Source organism: Oryx dammah, unplaced genomic scaffold (assembly GCF_014754425.2).
Source record: "Oryx dammah isolate SB20612 unplaced genomic scaffold, SCBI_Odam_1.1 HiC_scaffold_23, whole genome shotgun sequence".
Lineage (NCBI taxonomy): Eukaryota > Metazoa > Chordata > Mammalia > Artiodactyla > Bovidae > Oryx > Oryx dammah.
The window spans coordinates 107,704,214-107,710,412 of NW_024070207.1; the positions used below are offsets into that span (position 1 = coordinate 107,704,214).

General features: G+C 44.2%; 1 non-coding gene across 1 annotated transcript; it reads right to left on the bottom strand.

Annotated features, from left to right (window-relative positions):
* Positions 1–5,561: 5,561 nt before the first annotated feature.
* On the bottom strand, positions 5,562–5,756 carry LOC120882718. Its single transcript, XR_005725575.1, has one exon. It is a non-coding gene; the product is annotated as a U2 spliceosomal RNA (small nuclear RNA).
* Positions 5,757–6,199: the final 443 nt, after the last annotated feature.

The window sequence follows — 6,199 nt, forward strand, 5'->3', positions numbered from 1 at the left end:
TTTCCACAAACCAAGGGCAGGCAGAGGACATGGTGTGTGGAGGTAAGAACCTCAGGGTTCCTCTCCATATCACTTTGCTCTGATTGACTGACTCTGATTGCCTGTACTATGCCCTGATGATCTGACTCCTACCCTATAAATTTCTCTAGTTGGCAGACCTCTAGCCTGTACATTGCTCTTATTGGCTGGCTCATAGCCTGTACCTAATGCTGATTGGCTAATTCTAGTCTGTATTTTGCCCTGATTGGCTGACTGCTAGCCTGCACATAGCTCTTTTTGACTGATGCCTAGCCTGTACTTTGCTCTCATTGGCCAACTGCTAGCCTGTACTTTGCTCTGATTGGCTGACCTCAGACCTGTACTTTGCTCTCATTGGCTGACTGCTAGCCTGTGCATTGCTCTCACTGGCTGACTCTTTGCTTGTAATTTCCCCTGATTGAAAGTGAAAGTGTTAGTCACTCAGTCCTGTCCGATTCTTTGCCACCCCAGGGACTGCAGCCTGCCAGGCTCCTCCATCTATGGGATTATCCAAGCAAGAATACTGGAGTGGGTTGCCATTTCCATCTCCAGGGGACCTTCCTGACCCAGGGATTGAACTTGGGTCTCCATCATTGTAAGCAGACTCTTAAGGGTCTGAGCCACCAGGGAAGAGCTTTCCCTGATTGGCTGACTCCTATTCTGTAATTTTTCTCTTATTGGCTGACTTCTGCCGCTAAGTCACGTCAGTCGTGTCTGACTGTGTTACCCCACAGACGGCAGCCCACCAGGCTCCCGTCCCTGGGATTCTCCAGGCAATAATACTGGAGTGGGTTGCCATTTTCCTCTCCAGTGCATGAAAGTGATAAGTGAAAGTGAAGTTGCTCAGTCGTGTCCAACTCTTCACGACCCCATGGACTGTAGCCTACCAGGCTCCTCCATCCATGGGATTTCCCAGGCAAGAGTACTGGAGTGGGTTGCCATTGCCTTCTCCAATTGGCTGACTTCTAGCCTGCATTTAACCCTGACAGGCTGACTCCTAACCTGTACCTTGGTTGATTGGATGAACTCTAGCCAGTATGTTGCTCTGATTAGATGTCTTGCAGCACTTGTATATTGGGCTTCCCTGATAGTTCATGGTAAAGAATCCGCCTGCAATGCAGGAGACCCCAGTTTGATTCCTGGGTTGGGAAGATCCCCTGGAGAAGGGATAGGCTACCCACTCCAGTATTTTGGGGCTTCCCTGGTGGAATTCAGCAATGCACAAGACCTGGGTTCAATCCCTGGGTTAGGTAGACCCCCTGAAGGAGGGCATGGCAACCCACTCTAGTATTCTTGACTGGTGAATCCCCATGGACAGAGGAGCCTGGCGAGCTGCAGTCCATGGGGTCACAAAGAGTCAGTCAGGACTGAGCAACTAAACACAGAACCGCCTGTACCTTACTCTGGTTGGGTGACTCCTAACCCGTATTTTGCTCTGTTTGGCTGACTCTTGGCCTGTATATTGCTCTGATTAACTAAGTCCAGCTTGCACTCTGCTGTTGCCTGACTCTAACCTGTACCTTGGTCTGATTCACTGACTCCTACCTTTACTTTGCTCTGACTGGCTAACTCCTAGCATGTCCTTTGTTCTGATTGGTTGACTCCTAGCCTGTATACTTTGCTCTGATTGGATGACTCCTAGCCTACACCTTGTTCTGATTTGCTCACCTCTAGCCTGTATGTTGTTCTGATTGGCTGACTCCGAGACTGTACCTTACTCTGATTGGCTCATTGTAGCCGTTACTTTACCTTGATTCCTTGATTGGCTGACTCAAAACTTGGGCTGAACTGATTAAGTCTAGCCTTTACAGTGGTAGGGTTTGCTTTCCCCTACCCAGTTGTGTGCTCTGATTGGCTGACTCCTGGCCTGTACTTTGCTCTTATTGGCTGACTCCTAGCCTGTACCTTGCTCTGATTGGCTGACTATAGCCTGTAGTTTGCCCTGATTAGCAGACTTCTAACCTGTATATTGCTCTGATTAGCTGAGTCTTAGCCTGTACTTTGCTCTGATGGTCTAACTCCTTTCCAGTAGTTTGCTCTGACTGGCTGGCTCCTAGCCTGTATTTTTCCCTGATTGATTCCTAGCCCCTACTTTGCTCTGACTGGCTGGCTCTTGGCCTATACATTGCTGTGATTGGCTGACTCCAGGCCTATACTTTGTTCTGAATGGCTAACTCCTAGCCTGTACATTGCTCTGATTGGCTGACTCCTTGCCTGCACTTTGCACTGACTGGCTGACTTGAAGCTTGCACTCTGCTCTGATTGTCTGACTCTAGCTTGTGCATTGGTCCGATTTGCTGACTCCTAGACTGTACCTTACTGTAATTGGCTGATTCAAGCCTGTACTATGTCCTGATTGGCTGACTCCTAGCCCCTACTTTCGCCTGACTGGCTGACTCCTAGATTGTTCTTTGCTCTCACTACTGATTCCTAGCATCTCCTTTGCTGTGATTGGCTGCTTCTTAGTCTGTACCTTGCTCTGGTTGGCTGACTCCTAGGGCCTGTGCATTAGTTACCGAAATGTAAAAATCTCAACATTCAGAAAACTAAGATCGTGGCATCTGGTCCCATCACTTCATGACAGATAGATGGGGAAACAGAGGAAACAGTGACTGACTATTTTGGGGGGCTCTGAAATCACTGCAGATGGTGATTGCAACCATGAAATTAAAAGATGCTTAATCCTTGGAAGGAAAGTTATGACCAACCTAGATGCATATTAAAAAGCAGAAATATTACTTTGCCAACCAAGGTCCATCTAGTCAAGGCTATGGTTTTTCCAGTGGTCATGTATAGATGTGAGAATTGGACTGTGAAGAAAGCTGAGTACCGAAGAATTGATGCTTTTGAACTGTGGTGTTGGAGAAGACTCTTAAGAGTCCCTTGGACTGCAAGGAAATCCATCCAGTCCATTCTAAAGGAGATCAATCCTGGGTGTTCATTGGAAGGAATGATGCTAAAGCTGAAACCCCAATACTTTGGACACCTGATGCGAAGAGCTGACTCATTGGAAAAGACCCTGATGCTGGGAGGGATTGGGGCCAGGAGGAGAAGGTGATGACAGGATGAGATGGCTGGATGGCATCACCGACTCAATGGACATGGGTTTGAGTAAACTCTGGGAGTTGGTGATAGACAGGGAGGCCTGGCATGCTGCGATACATGGGGTTGCAAAGAGTCGGACACGACTGAGCTACTGAACTGAACTGAACTGATGTAGGTTCCAACTGCTTGCTTCTCAAAAGCCAATAAACAGGCCAGATTTGTGGAAAGGAAATGTTGCTTTATTTAGATGCTGGCAACTGGGGTGGCAAGAGGAATGTCAGGCCCAAGGCCCACTCCCCACCACTAGCAACCTTTGGAGTAAGAAAGAGCTTTTATAGACAGAAGGAGGGGCTATATGCAGAAATAGCATAGTCAGCTCTGATAATCATAGAATGGTCATCAGTGGTCTGAGTCATCTTGATTGTTTTAGATACTCTTAAGCTTCTGTTCCAGGGTCCATTTGTTCCCATTTCTTTGAGGCAAGTTCTCAGAATTGTGGCACCTTATGTCATGGGTATAGTATGGTCATCATGAAGTTAACTTCTTCACCCTAGTGTTTGGTATCTATATAACAGCTCATAGGAAGTGTCTCAGAGTATTATCTCAAGGCTTTGAGAAAGATTTAAAGGTCACTGTCTATGCTTGATCGGTATATTATTCTTGTTTATTTATTTATTTATTTATTTTTTACTTTACAATACTGTATTGGTTTTGCCATACATCAACATGAATCTGCCACAGGTGTACATAAGTTCCCACTCCTGAAGCCCCCCCACCTCCCTCCCCATACCATCCCTCTGGGTTATCCCAGTGCACCAACCCCAAGCATCCTGTATCCTGCATCAAACCTAGACTGGCGATTCATTTCTTATATGATTTTATACATGTTTCAATGCCATTCTCCCAAATCATCCTGCCCTCTCCCTCTCCAACAGAGTCAAAAAGTCTGTTCTGTACATCTGTGTCTCTTTTGCTGTCTCACATACAGGGTTATCGTTACCATCTTTCTAAATTCCATGTATGTTTGTTAGTATACTGTATTGGTGTTTTTCTTTCTGGCTTACTTCACTCTGTATAATTGGCTCCAGTTTCATCCACCTCATTAGAACTGATTCAAATCCTTTTGACTGTTTTTCTTGTTTTTCACATGTTCTTATTTTTCTGATTATTCTTTGACTAAAGTTTTCTACACACAAAAGACTGGCTGAGGACATGTTGGAGGGTGTGGTAGGGCAAGGATCATAGGGTTCTGCTCTGTTTCAACCTTTCCCTTTCTTATATACTTATCAGTCTTGTATAGGGACAGGTACAGAAGAAAGGGAATATTACTTAGTCATAGTACCTGGACAAACACTTGAAAATTACTAGACATGACAATGAAGATAACAATCAAAATGCATCTTTGTATTATTTTCTGAATGTATTTTTTCTTAATGGTTAAAGCATATGTACAATGTATGCTTAATAGGCCATAAACAGGCTGTATTGGTTAGCCTAAAGTTCAAGATAAATCACATGCAGGCCAGAATTATTTCCCCATACCTCAGTAGGTGAAAATTTCTTCTAGCATTTTCCCCTTTTAATTACAGCTCCTTTCACAGAATATGTTGATAATCAACATATTTTATCCACATTGGCAGAGTGGAAATATTTTCCCTGTTCTGGATCCATCCATGTCTCTCAGTTCTAGTCTTCACTTTGATCTGATTGGCTGACTCCCAGCCTGTGATGTTCCCTGATTGTCAGAGTCCTAACTTGTACTTTGCTCTGATTGGCTGACTCCTCGTCTCTACCTTGCTCTATTTGGCTTAGTACTAGCTGGTACTTTACTCTGTTTGTCTGTCTCCTATCCTGTACCTTACTCTGATTGGCTCTCTCCTAGTCTTTGCTTGATTTGCTGACTTCAAGCTGGTATTCCTTAAATCCTAGTCTTCAGGAGAGATAAGAAGGCCTTTGTAAGTGAACAATTCCCCCCAACCCCCCCAAAAAAAAGAAGAAGAAGAAAACCATAGAATGGAAAAGGCTATAGATCTCTGCCAGGAAAGTGGAGATACAAATGGAACACTTCATGCAAAGGTGGGCACAATAAAGGACAGAAATGACAAGGACTTAACAGAAGCAAAAAGAAAAAGAAGATATGGCAAGAGTACACAGCAGAACTATGCAAAAAGGTCTTCATGACTGAGATAACCACGATGGTATAGTCAGTCACCTAGAGCCAGACATCCTGGATTGAGAAGTCAAGTGAGCCCTAAGAATAGTTATTATGAAGAAAGCTAGTGGAGCTGATGGAATTCCAGCTGAACTGTTTCACATCCTAAAAGATGATGCTGTTAAAGTGCTACATTCAATATGCCCACAAATTTGGAAAACTCACCAGTGGCCACAGGACTGGAAAAGGTCAGTTTTTATTCCAACCCCAAAGAAAGTCAATGCCAAAGAATGTTGAAACTACTGTATAATTGCACTCATTTCACGTTCTTCAAGGTAATGCCCCAAATCCTTCCAGCTAGCCTTTGACATTACGTGAACTGAGAACTGGGTTTAGAAAAACCAGAGGAACCAGAGATCAAATTGCCAATGTTCATTGGATCATATAAAAAGCATGAGAATTGCAAAACACATCTGCTTTATTGAGTAAGCTAAAGCCTCTGATACTACACTTGATCCTAGCCAAAAGGCCGAGAAGTGATTCCAATCCCAAAGAAAGGCAATGCCAAAGAATGCTCAAACTACCACACAATTGCACTCATCTCACATGCTAGTAAAGTAATGCTCAAAATTCTCCAAGCCAGGCTTCAGCAATACATGAACATGAACTTCCAGATGTTCAAGCTGGTTTTAGAAAAGGCAGAGGAATGAGAGATCAAATTGCCAACATCCGCTGGACCATCAAAACAGCAAGAGTTCCAGAAAAATATCTATTTCTGCTTTATTGACTGTGCCAAAGCCTTTGACTGTGTGGATCACAATAAACTGTGGAAAATTCTGAAAGAGATGGGAATACCAGACCACCTGACCTGCCTCTTGAGAAATCTGTATGCAGGTCAGGAAGCAACAGTTAGAACTGGACATGGAACAACAGACTGGTTCCAAATAGGAAAAGGAGTACATCAAGGCTGTATATTGTCACCCT